Below are 13882 nucleotides of genomic sequence, written 5' to 3' on the forward strand. Positions count from 1 at the left end.
CCTCCCAAGTATTAGGATTAAAGGCATGTGCCACCATGCCCAGCTAGAAAGTAAATATTTTTTATTTTTATTTCTCTGAAAGAGAGAGAAATAGGCAGGCACAGAGAAAGATGGGGGGGGGTGGAGCATGGGTGCACCAGGGTCTTTGGCCACTGCAAACAAACTCCAGACATATGTGCCTCCTTGTGCGTCTGGCTTATGTGGGTCCTGAAGAATCAGACCTGGGTCCTTTGGCTTTGCAAGCAAGCGTCTTAAATGCTAAGCCATCCCTCCAGCCCCCAAAAGTAAATCTTTCTAAACTTTATCCTCTAATCTGTAGGCTTCATTAGTTGAAATTCATAAGACAAGAACCTGGATGCACCAGACCAAAATGCTTAGTAGAAGATGGTGAAAGCTTAATCCTTAAACCATGGCCTCTGGCTTGTGGATCCTAGGACCAGATCTGGGTTAACCCCACAGTGAGCAGTTGGCCAGGGTGAGCTACATGATTCCCAAAAACAATGCAGGCCTTTGCCAATCACTGGATTACCAGACAGCTAAAAGGTAAGCTCTTCTTGCTGAAAAACACCACAGCCTGCCATCTCAGAACACTGAATGTGGAAAATGAGAGGTCAGCCAGTCTTTGCCTGGCAAACCTTCACAGCGCTGGAAAGTGCTATGGGAGCTACTGGGTGATAATGGTCACCAGCGGCATAAATAAGCAGGAGACCCTGAAAGTCACACAATCCACCAGCCAGACAAGAACTACACACTTGTGTAATAGTGGCACACAGCCCTTGTGGGTAATCAACTGCCCTCTGATTAGACATGAGGCCTGCTCAGAGGCAGAGAATTCATAACTGGTGCTGGGAACCAAGTCAGCACCCCATGGGCAGGAAAATCATAATACCCACAGAGAAGCCCCAGTGTTCCCTGTATAAATTGAGTGGGTACCTGCATCAAAATGTTTCTCAAGTGGGGTGTGGTGATGCACGCCTTTAATTTCAGCACTCAGGAGGCAGAGGGGGGAGGATTGCTGTGAGTGTAAGGTCACCCTGCGACTACATAGTAAATTCCAGGTCAGCCTGGGCTGGAGTGAAATCCTACCTCGAAAAACAGAAAACAAAAACAAACAAAAGTTTCTCAAGCAACAATCGCTGTGGTGAACCAACACATCATAACAGAAATACAGAAGCTATGCTAACTGAAATACACCCGCCAAGGCTCAGGGACTGTTGCAGGAGAGGGGTCCGGAAGATTGTAAGAGCCACAAGGCGGGTAGAAACACCCTGAGACACAGCCCCCACCAGAGACAGAGACCCTAATTACTTCGTAGTGAACTCCAGTGACCCTACTGAGGAGGGCCCACTGGGAAATGGGGAACCTGGAAGGGGACATGCTACAACCTATGTTAAGAAAATCTCTCTCAGGGCTGGAGAGATGGTTTAGCGGTTAAGCGCTTGCCTATGAAGCCTAAGGACCAGGGTTCGAGGCTTGATTCCCCAGGACCTACGTTAGCCAGATGCATAAGGGGGCGCAGGTGTCTGGAGTTCATTTGCAGTGGCTGGAAGCCCTGGCGCGCCCATTCTCTCTATCTCCCTCTTTCTCTCTCTGTCTGTTGCTCTCAAATAAATAAAAATTTAAAAAAATCTCACCCAAAAAATAAGAACAGGGGTGTGGTGGCACACGCCTTTAATTCCAGCACTCAGGAGGCAGAGGTAGGAGGATCACCATGAGTTCGAGGCCACCCTGAGATTACATAGTGAATTCCAGGTCGGCCTGGGCTAGAGAGAGACCCTACCTCAAAAATCAAAACAAAACAAAACAACAAGATAGAAAGAAATTTACTAGCTCACTGTACTAGGTGACCCTGAACTCCTGGGCTTAAGTGATCATCCTGGCTCAGCCTCTGGAGCAAAAATTTTTAAATTAATATCTATTTACTTATGTGTGTGTATGTGTGTATGGGAACACCAGGGTCCCTTGCTGCTGCAAATAAATACTAGTTGTTTGCACTACTTTTGCATCTAGCTTTCTACGGGAGCTGGGGAATTGAATCCTGGCCGGTAGGCTTTGCAAGCAAGTGCTACTTTTAACCACTGAGCCATCTCCTGGGTCCCTTATGGACAGTGGTGGTAGCCCAGCTGTGGCTTGGGGCCTCTATCCCTGTGGCAGCTTTTGCTGGCTGGATTTTCCATTTCTTTTCCTCTCTTTAAAAATATTTTATCTATTTATTTGATAGAGAGAGAGAGAATGGTTGTGCTAGGGCCTCCAGCACTGCAAATGAACTCCAGATGCATGTGTCACCTTGTGCATATAGCTTTACGTGGGTACTAGGGAATCGAACCTGGGTCCTTACGTTTTACTGAACCACCTCTCCAGCCCTCTTTTTGTCTTTGACCTCACTGTGGCTGATGCCCACACAGCATAGCAGAGACAGAAGCCCTGGAGATGAAGTTAAATCCCGTCCTCACTTAAAGCCATGGTGTGCTGGTTTACATGCTGTTTGAAGCAATTCCTAACAGATACACTTCTCTATAACATCCGCCCACAGCCATAAACCAGATAAGTAAAACAGGAATCATTCCAAGCAGGTGTTCTGGGCATCCTGCCCTCAGTTAGCGGGCTGACCTGATCCCTCCATAGCTTCTGCACCTCCCTTGGGTTCCATCCTGTCCTCACCTGCCCTGCATCTCTGCTAACCCCCTAAGGAGGAGGAGCCTAGAATGTCTTCATCCTGAGTCTGCTCTCTCTCTCTCTCTCTCTAGGACTTGGTATCCAGGACTCAGCACAGTGTGGGTTTTCTGGTGGTTATTTCAAGTCAGGGTCTCACTCTAGCCCAGGCTGACCTGGAACTCACTCTGTAGTGTCAGGATGACCTTGAACTCATGGTCATCCTCCTGCCTCTGCCCCTCAAGTACTGGGATTAAGAGTGTGTGCCAGCATGCCTGGCTCACAGTGTGTGGTGTTTTAGGTTATGGCATGGCCCTGATCTTTTTTTATGTTTGTTGGTTTCTCAAGGTAGAGTCCCACTCTAGCCCAGGCTGACCTGGAATTCACTATGTAGTCTCAGGGTGGCCTCAAATTCACAGCGATCCTCCTACCTCTGCCTCCCAAGTGCTGGAATTAAAGGCGTGCGCCACCACGCCTGGCTGGCCCTGATCTTTATAAGTGGGCTGGCCTGGAGCTCACAGTCCTCATGCTTTAGTATCCTGAGTGCTTAGAGGGTGAAGGAGATCAGTGTTGAAGCTGGTTTTGGTGACATGATGGCAGTGAGAATGATAGTAAAGAGGCCGAATAAGCCGGGTGTGGTGGCGCACACCTTTAATCCCACCACTAAGGAAGGCAGAGGAAGGGGGATCACCATAAGTTCAAGGCCACCCTGAGACTACATAGTGAATTCCAGGTCAGCCTGGCTGGAGCAAGACCCTACCTCAACAACAACAACAACAACAACAAAAGGCTGGATGGATGGCTTAGCGGTTAAGGCGTTTGCCTGCAAAGCCAAAGGACCCTGGTTCTATTGCCCAGGACCCATGTTAGCCAGATACGTAAGGGCGCATGTGTCTGGAGTTTGTTTGCAATGGCTAAAGGCCCTGGTGCATCCATTCTCTCTCTCTCTCCCTCTTTCTCTGTCAAATAAATAAATAAAAATAAAATATTTGAAAAAAGAACAAAAGTGGAGAGTGATCAAAGAAGACATCTGATGTGTATCTCTGGCCTCTACATATAGGTGAACCCCCCAAAATGTGTGGCCACACACACGCACGCACATACACACACAAACAGGCATGCACCCCCCCCCCCCCACCAAGTTGACATCCAGAGCTGGGCTTGGAGGTGCACGCCTTTAATCCCAGAATTTAAGAGGCTGAGGTAGGAGGATCAGTGGGAGTTCCAGGCCAGCCTGGAGCTGCAAAGTGAGTTCCTGGTTAGCCTGGGCGAGAGTGAGACCCTACCTCGAAAACAAGCAGAAAGAAGAATGACATCGAGAGCTGGGGAGATAGCTCAGTCAGTAAAGTTCTGGCCTTGTGAACATGAAAACCTGAGTTCAATCCCCAAAACCCGTGTGCTCCCAGCACCCGGGAGGCAGAGACAGGCAGGTCCCTGGGCCTCATTTGCCAGCTAGTTTAAGCTACTTTGGGAGTTCCAGGCTAGTGAGAGACCTTGGACAAGGGCTGGAGAGATGGCTTAATGGCTAAGGTACTTGCCTGCGAAGCCTAAGGATCCAGATTTGATTCTCTGGAACCCACATAAGCCAGATGCACATGGTGGTGCATACATCTGGAGTTTGTTTGCGGAGGCTGGAGGCTCTGGTGTACCCAATCTCTATCTACCTGCCTCTTTCTCTCTCTCAAATAAGTAAATATTTTTTTAAAAAATTGGTGGACAATGCCTGAAGAATGACACCCAAGGTTGTCTTCTTGTCTCCATGTACACATGCGCACATGTGTATCATGGACTTGTACCTGCTCACAGACACACACATGCATGTGTGCACAGGACAGAGAACAATGACATCCAAGTGAGGCATGCTATTACATTCTCATGATTCCAGCAGGCGGGAGGCTAAGGTAGGAGGAGAAACATGAGTTTAAGGCTAACCTGAGCTACATGATGAGACCCTTTCACAAACAAGCAACCAAAACCAGGGGCAGGGAGGTACCTCAGTGGTAGGCTGCATACTGAGCACACATAAAGCTCTGGGTTCGATCCCCAGCCCAGCAAAAAGATGGCATCAAGGCACCCCAACACCCCTGCTAGACACCACTACCACTGAGTTATATTCCTAGCTCTAATATGGCATTTACTTTTTTCCTTTTTTTTTTTTTTTTGTGGTAGAGTCTTCCTCTAGCCCACACTGATGTGGAATTCACTATGTAGTCTCAGGGTGACCTTGAACTTATGGTGATCCTCCTACCTCTGCATCCCAAATGCTGGAATTAAAGGCATGTGCCACCATGCCCAGCTTCCTTATTTTTTTGAGGTAGGGTCTCACTCTAGCCCAGGCTGACCTAGAACTCCCTCTGTAGCCCAGGCTGGCCTTGCTCTCATGGTTATCCTCCTACCTCAGTCTCCTAAGTGCTGGGATTAAAGGCCTGAGCCACCATACCAGACTTCCTTTTTCTTTCTTTTCTTTAAAAAATTATTTATATTCATAAGTACACACACACACACACACACACACACACACACACACACAGAATGGGTACACCAAGCCTCTTGCCACTGCAAATGAACTCCTGAGGCATGTGCCACCTTGTTTTATGTGGTACTAGGTTCACTTGGGCCATCAGGCTTTGCAGGTAAGTTGCTTTAACCACTGTGCCATCTCTCCAGCCCCTGCCCAATTTTTATTTTTTCTTTTAGAGAGAGCAAGAGTGAGACAGAGACAGAGACAGAGAGAGAGAAAGGGAGGGAGAAAGAATTGGCAGGCCAGGGCCTCAGCCACTAAAATTGAACTCCATACACTTGCGCCACCTACTGGACATATGTGACCTTGCACTAGCCTCACCTTTGAGTGTCTGGCTTACATGGGATCTGGAGAATAGAACATGGGTCCTTAGGCTTCATAGGCAAGCACCTTAACTGCCAAGTCATCTCTCCAGACCCCCATTTTGTCTTTTTATTTATTTATTTATTTTTTTTGGTTTTTTTGAGGTAGGGTCTCACTCTAGTCCAGGCTGACCTGGAATTCACTATGGAGTCTCAGGGTGGCCTCGAACTCATGGCGATTCTCCTACCTCTGCCTCCCGAGTGCTGGGATTAAAGGCATGCACCACTATGCCCGACTCTTTTTAATTTTTTTTACACAATATGGTTTGGCTCACTTTATTAAATATGTCAGTTTAACCAATGTATGTAACCTTTTTTTAAAAAAAATTTTTTTTAAATTATTTGCCAGCACAGGAAGACAGAAGAGAGCTATGGCTCACTAGGGTCCCCAGCCACTGCAAAAAACTCCAGATATATGCACCACTTTGTGCATCTGGTTTTTCATGGGGTCCTGGGGAATGGAGTCTGGGTTGTTGGACTTTGCAGGCACATGCCTTAACTTCTGAGTATTCTCTCCAGTCACCTTGTTTTAAATTATTTTTTCCTTTCCTTTCTTTTTTCTTTTAAAAAAATTTTTTGTATGTGTTGACATTTTGGGATTCTACTAACTCTAGAGAAATTGCCCCTCGCAGGCTTACCTGATTCCTAGAAGGAGTGAATTGGCCTATAAGCATGCCTTGCCTTTAATTAGGTAAATCATCCAGTCCAACACAGCACCCTATCTAACCTTTCCAGATCTAACCTCACCCAGCAAACCAGATTCCCCACCCCTAATCTCCCCAGTGCCAGGGACTGACAGTTAAGGTGTCATCCCTCGGTCCCAGCTCCTCTGAAACTCCCAGACTAACACGAGCGTAACCTGCTAGCTCTTTCCTGGCCTCACCCATTCCTTCCTGCAGAACCATAGTCTAGGCTCACACCCACGCTTTCCTCTGGATCCCAAGCTTCCTGCATGACCCTGAGACTTTGAGACTTCCACACATGGCCTGGAGTGGTGTGGCCAGTGCTCCCCTCTGGGGAAGTCTGTGTGTGTGTGTGTGTGTGTGTGTGTGTGTGCTCTGTCAAAGCACTGGGCTATATCCCCAGCCCAATTCCAGACTTCCTCTGATTATTCTGATGGCGTTATGTCTCAAATTAGTTTTAGAATCACTTTGCTAGGCTCTAAGATAAGTCCTTTGGGGATTTTGAGTTGGACTATATAAATTTTAATATTCATTTGAAAGAGTAGGTTAGATTTAAAACTGTCTCTATTTGGCCTGGTACAGTGGCACTTGCCTTTAATCCCAGCACTTGGGAGGCAGTGGGGGGAGAATCACTATGAGTCTGAGGCGAGCCTGGGACTACAGAGTGATTCCCAGGTCAGCCTAGGCTAAAGTGAGACCTGACCTCGAAACAAAACAAAGCTTCAGACAGCTTCCTCCAGGTGTTCCCTATCCCTCCACAGACTTTCCCTCCATGAGGTCATTACCCATATAGGGAAGTTTATTTCTACTTCATTTATGTTTTTATAATATTGTGACTAAAATCTGCATTATACTTTCTAAGTCATTTTTATTGTTTGATGGGAACGCTATTGATTTTTGTGTATTTATTTTGTAATTGGCTAAGTTCCTGGATCCAGTTAATATATTTAATGGATTTCTGGGAGGATTTGCTAGATATATAATCACATGAACTTTAAATAATGATTACTTTGCCTCCTCCTTTCTAATATTTATATCTCTTTTCATGTATTTTCCTAATGAAATTACCTAGGACTTTCAGAACCATGTTAATTAAAAGTTGTTGTAGGGAGGTGGAGGCAGGAGGATCTTGTGCTGAGGTCAGCCTGGGACATGGAATGAGATCCTGTCTGGAAAAAAAATAAACTACTTTAAGAATTCTATGTATATATATATATATATATATATACACACACATACATATATATGTATGCATATATATGTACATATATATGGTGTGTGAGTTCAGCACGTGGAGCCACAGCACATATGTGGAGGTGAGAGATTTTCTGTTGGTCTTCGCCTTCCGCCTCATTTGAAGCAGGGTTTCTTTCTTTCTTTTTTTCAAGGTAGGGTCTCACAATAGCCTAGGCTGACATGGAATTCACTTTGTAGTCTCAGGGTGGCCTTGAACTCACAGTAATCTCCTACCTCTGCCTCCTGAGTGCTGGGATTCAAAAGGTGTGCGCCACCACGCCCTGCTTCCCAGCTCCATCTTTAAAAAAAAATTTTATGAGCGACAGAGGGAGAGAGAAGTAATTGTCGCACCCGGGCCTCCAGCCACTGCAGTAGAACTCCAGATGCCTGTGCCACCTTGTATGCATGTGCCACCTTGCGTACTTGCATCACCTTGTGCATCTGGCTTATGTGGGACCTGGAGAGTTAAACATGGGTCCTTAGGCTTGACAGGCAAGTGCCTTATTCGCTAAGCCATCTCTCCAGCCCTAATTTTTTAAAAACTTTATTTATTTGCATGTGTGTGTACGTGTGCATGTGTGTATGTGTGCCAGGGTCTCCTGCTACTGCAAGCCAATGCCAAATACATGTGCCATGTTTTGGACTGACTTTATGTGGGAGCTGGGAAATTGAACCCAGGCCAACAGGCTTTGCAAGCAAGTACCCTTAATAGCTGAACCATCTCCTCAGCCTCATAAAAGTTTTTTTTGTTGGGCTGGAGAGATGGCTTAGCGGTTAAGCGCTTGCCTGTGAAGCCTAAGGACCCCGGTTCGAGGCTCAGTTCCCCAGGTCCCACGTTAGCCAGATGCACAAGGGGGCACACGCGTCTGGAGTTCGTTTGCAGAGGCTGGAAGCCCTGGTGCACCCATTCTCTCTCTCTCCCTCTATCTGTCTTTCTCTCTGTGTCTGTCGCTCTCAAATAAATAAATAAATAAATAAATAATTTTTAAAAAGTTGTTTAAAAAAAAAGTTTTTTGTTGTTGTTGTTTGTTTTCCATGAACATGTGTGTGTGGTGTGTGCATGGGTTTCTGTGTATGCATATGTGGGCATGGGTAGGTGTGCATGCATATGTGTGAGCATGCATGTGAAGGTCAGAGGTCAATAGTGGGTATCTTTCTGAGTAAGTCTCCACTTTACTATTATTTTTGCATGTGTATTGTGTGGAACATGCATGTGTATGTGCATCTGTGCATGTCTGTTTACATGTGGAGACCAGAGGAGATCACCAGATACCCTTCATCTATCACTTCTTATTGCAGTTACCTTCTCATTGCTGGAATAAGGCACCTTATGGGAAGAAAGTTGTTTATTTTGGCTTACAGACTTGAGGGGGTTTTCATGATGGCACAGGAAAGCATGGCATGAGCAGAGGCTAGATATCACCTCTGCCATAGCAAGTGGAAAATACTAGCAGAGAGTGAGCCAAATTCTGGCAAGGAGGAATGTGGTGGTTTGATTCCGGTGTCCCCATAAACTTAGGTGGTCTGAATGCTAGGTCCCCAGCTTATGGCAATTTGGGAGTTAAAGCCTCCTGGCAGGGGTGTATTAATGGGTGGGCTTATGGGTGATATAGCCAGCTTCCTCTTGCCAGTGTTTGCACACTCTCCTGTTGCTGTTGGTCATCTGATGTTGGCCAGGAGGTGATGTCCACCCTCTGCTTGTGCCATAGTTTTCCCTGCACTCATGGAGCTTCCCCTCAACTCTGTAAGCCAAAATAAACCCTTCCCCCCACACAAGCTGCTATTGGTTGTATGTTTTCTGTCAGCAACAAGAGCCTGACTGCAACAGGGGAGCTGACTATAACACCCCTAAGTCTGCCCCCAGAACACACATCCGCCAGCAAGGCTCCACCTACCAAATTACCACCAGCTAGGGACCTACCATTCAGAACACATATTTCCTCGAGATGGAATCTTTCTCTGAGTGCAGAGCTGAAATTTTCATGAGCCCCAGCAATTCTCTTGTCTCTGCTCCCCACAGGACTGTGGTTATAGACACGTGTGGTCACACCCAGCTGTTTCAATGGTTCTTGGGGAATTGAACTCAGGTGGTCTCAGGGCCTCACACTTGTAACAAGCACTGTTACCCAGTAAACCATCTCTTCAGCCATCCACCTTACTTCTGAGACCAGGTGGAGCTTTCTTAATGGGCTAGACTAGCTAACCAGCAAGCCCAGAAGATCCTACTACCTCTGCCCCCAGTGCTGAGATTACAGACATAGGTCAGCCCCCAGGTTTGAAGTAGGTTCTAGGGATCTGCACACAAGTCCTCACTGTTGGATGGTGTGATGGTTTGATTCAGGTGTTCTCTATAAACTTATGTGTTCTGAACGCTAGGTCCCCCAGCTGTTGGCAATTTGGGAATTGGAGCCTCTTGTAGGCAGTGTATTGCTGGGGGTGGGCTTGTGGGTATTATAGCCAGCTTCCCCTTGCCAGTGTTTGGCACACTCTCTTGTTTCTTTGTCTACTTGATGTTGGCCAGGAGGTGATGTCCACCCTCTGCTTATGGCATAGTTTTCCCCTGCTATCATAGGGCTTCCCCTTGAGTCTGTCAGCCAAGATAAAAAGCCTTTCCTCCCACAAGCTCCTCTTGGTTGGGTGTTTTCTGCCAGTAATGTGAAGCTGACTGCAACAGATGGTAAGTACTTTACTCCCTGAGCCAGTACTGTGGGAATTCTTGTATGCTCTTTACCTAATAAAATTATTTGTAGAGCTTTAAAAAAATATTTTGTTTATTTATTTGCAAGCACAGAGACAGAGCAAGAGAATGAACGTGCACAACAGGGCTGCCACCAATGCAAATGAACTCCAGATGCATGCGCTTTATGTGGGTTCTGGGGAATCTGGGTCGTTAGGCTTTGCAGGGCAAGCACCTTAACCACTGAGCCATCTCTCCAGCCCAAGGTTTTGTTGGTTTTTGAGGTAGAGTCGCACTTTAGCCTAGGCTGACGTGGCATTCACTATGTAGTCTCACGATGGCCTTGAACTCCTGGTGATCCTCCTACCTCTGCCTCCCAGATGCTAAGATTAAAGGTAGGCACCACCACACCCGGCTTCAGCCCAAGTTTTGTTGTGGAGCATGATGTTTAAAGCTGGTTTAAGAAATTTAAAAAATAGGACAAAAAAGAAAAAAAAAAATTAAAAGGGCTGGAGAGATGGCTTAGTGGCTAAGGCACTTGCCTGCAAAACCTAATGACCTGGGTTTGATTTCCCAGTACTCTCATAAAGCCAAAATGCAGTGGTACATACATCTGGAGTTTGTTTGCAGTGGCTGGAGGCCTTGGAGTGCCCATTCTCTGTCTCTCTTTTCTCTCTCTCTCTCTGCTTGCAAATACATAAATAAAAATACTGAAGAAAATAATTAAAAATAATTAGGACTGGAGATATGGCTTAGCAGTTAAGGCATTTTCATTGCAAAGCTTAAGGACCCATGTTTGACTCCCCAGATCCCACAAAAGCCAGAGGCAGAAAGTGATGCATGCGCAAAGTCACGCATGCGTACAAGGTGGCACATACTTCTGGAGTTCTATTACAGTGGCTTGGAGGCCCTGGCTGCTAATTCTCTCTCTCCCCCCTCTCTCATAAAAAAGGAGGGCTGGAGGGATGGCTTAGTGGTTAAGGTGCATGCCTGAGAAGCCTAAGGACCCAGGTTCGATTCTCCAGGTCCCATGTAAGCCAGATGCACATGGTGGCGCATGCATCTGGAGTTTGTCTGCAGTGGCTAGAGGCCCTGGTGTGCCCATTCTCTCTTTCCCCTCCCTCTCTCTTTCTCTAATAAATAAATAAATAAATAAATAAAAAATCTTTAAAAAAAAAAAGGGCCAGTTTGTTGGGCTTGCCTCAAAAAAAAAATTATAAGAAAATATCTTATTTCTACTTTGGCAAGATTTTACAAACTTAGTTATGGATATTGTATTTATTGATGTACTTTCATTGTCTTTTCATATATAATATGGCTTTCTTTTTCTACTTATTAATAAGATAAATTATATTAATAGATTTTTTAATATTAATCTATCTTTTTATTCCTATAATGAATACCACTTGGCCATGATATAGTTTTCTCTTAAGTCATCATTGTAGTCTATTTTCTAGAATAAGCTATATTAATAGATTTATTAACATTGAACCATCATGACATTCCTATAATCAATGCCATTTGAACATAGTATATACTTCTTTTAATATACTGTGAGACTTTCCTTGATAATATATTTTTCAAGATTCAGAAAGATTTCCTTGCTAATATATTTTTTTTAAAGGATGTGAACTCAGCCTGTAAACTCTATTGAAGAAATATCACATTTTAGTGGCTGATGCTACCAACACAAAACCTGTATAATAGGAGGAAGAAATGATGGCATGAATAGAAAAGACTAGTTCAAAAGAAGAAGGAACTCAATGGAGGGGGGGCTTGGGAGGGGCAAAGAGGAGTATTAGGAGGGGATTGCTATCATGGTATATTGTCTATAAAAAAGCACAATTCACAGAAGAAGAACTGGACAAACTTGACTGTCAAAACTAAAAACAGTATTCAAAGGTTAAAAAGAAGAACTATTACATTTTGCCATGGCTCTGTTTAGGAGTTTTGCAGTGATAGGAGTAAATGAGGTTGGTTTTCTTTGCTCCTTATCTGGGCTATCCCTGCCAAGGGCGAGGCTCGCTCTGAAGCACCGCGGGGCTGCTCCTTTCTTTCTGTAGGCTTTGGTACAGCTGTCCCTGTTGATTGATGCAGCCATCTGATACACAGGACGCATTATGCCCGTTTGATGCCCACCCAGAATGAGGTCCACATTATCCGCATTAAGCCTAATACCAACGTTCTGGGAGGCGAGGCAATGCAGCATGGTGCTGCTCTAACAAATGCTCTCTCCTGGCTAAGGTCTAAGCAACAGGAATGTATTTTTTCATATTCTGGAGGCTGAGTTGTCTGAGATCAAGGCATCAGTGTCTGGTGTCTGGTGAAGACCTACTTCATTGACGGTGTTTTCTTTTGTCTTTTTCTTTTTATTTTTTTCGAGGTAGGGTTTCACTCTAGCTCAGGCTGACCTGGAATTCACTATGTAGTTTCAGGGTGGCCTTGAACTCACAGTGATCCTTCTACCTCTGCATCCCAAGTGCTGGGATTAAAGGTGTGCGCTGCCACGCCTAGCTCTTATTTTATTTTATTTTTTATTTGACACAGAGTGAGAGAAAGAGGGAGAGAGAGAGAGAGAAGAGAAGGGGTGCACCAGGGTGTCTAGCCACTGCAAATGAACTCCAGATGCATGCACCAACTTGTGTACCTGGTTTACACAGAACCTGGAGAATTGAACTTGGATCCTTAGGTGTTGCAGGTAAGTACCTTAACCAATAAGCCATCTCTCCAGCCTGCTCTTTTCTCTTCACTTTTCTTTGGTTTTTCAAGGTAGGGTCTCACTCTAGCTCAGGCTGACCTGAAATTCACTATGGAGTCTCAGGGTGGCCTTGAACTCATGGCAATCCTCCTACCTCTGCCTCCTGAGTGCTGGGATTAAAGGCCTGTGCCACCTCACCTGGCCTGCTCTTTTCTTTTTAAAAAAAATATTTTTATTTATCTATGAAAAAGAGAGAGGGGGGGAAGAGAAAGAGAGAATGGGCATGTTAGGGCTTCTTGCCACTACAAAGAAAATCCAGACTCAAGCTGGGTGTGGTGGTGCACGCCTTTAATCCCAGCACTCAGGAGGCAGAGGTAGGAGGACTGCCGTGAGTTCGAGGCCACCCTGAGACTCCATAGTGAATTCCAGGTCAGCCTGAGCTAGAGTGAGACTCTATCTTGAAACAGCAAAATAAATAAATAAATAAATAAAGGAGAAAATCCAGACTCATGTGCCACTCTGTGCATCTGGCTTTACATGAGTACTGGGGAACTGAACCCAGGCCACCGGGCTTTGCAAGCCAGGAAGGGCAGGAAGAGGGAGTTCGCTCTGTAGAGCTTTTTTTTTTTTGGTTTTTCAAGGTAGGGTCTCACTCTAGCCCAGGCTGACCTGGGATTCACTATGGAGTCTCAGGGTGGCCTCAAACTCACGGCAATCCTCTTACCTCTGCCTCCCGAGTGCTGGGATTAAAGGCGTGCGCCACCACGCCCGGCCTTATTTATTTATTTATTTTGAAGTAGGGTCTTGCTCTAGCTCAGGCTGACTTGGAATTCACTATGTAATCTCAGGGTGGCCTCCTACCTCTGCCTCCTGAGTGATCAGACTAAAGACGTGTGCTACCATGCCTGGCTCCTAGAACTGTTTTATAAGGCACTAATCTATGGATGCAGAGCTCTTATGATTCAGTCACCTGCCCACAGCCCCACCTCTTAAAACGTCACTGTGGGAGGCTAAGGAGTGTACTCAGCCTATATGAGGGCTTGCCACTTGTGC

The sequence above is a fragment of the Jaculus jaculus genome, chromosome 5, assembly GCF_020740685.1.
Source record: "Jaculus jaculus isolate mJacJac1 chromosome 5, mJacJac1.mat.Y.cur, whole genome shotgun sequence".
In the NCBI taxonomy this organism is placed as follows: Eukaryota; Metazoa; Chordata; class Mammalia; order Rodentia; family Dipodidae; genus Jaculus; species Jaculus jaculus.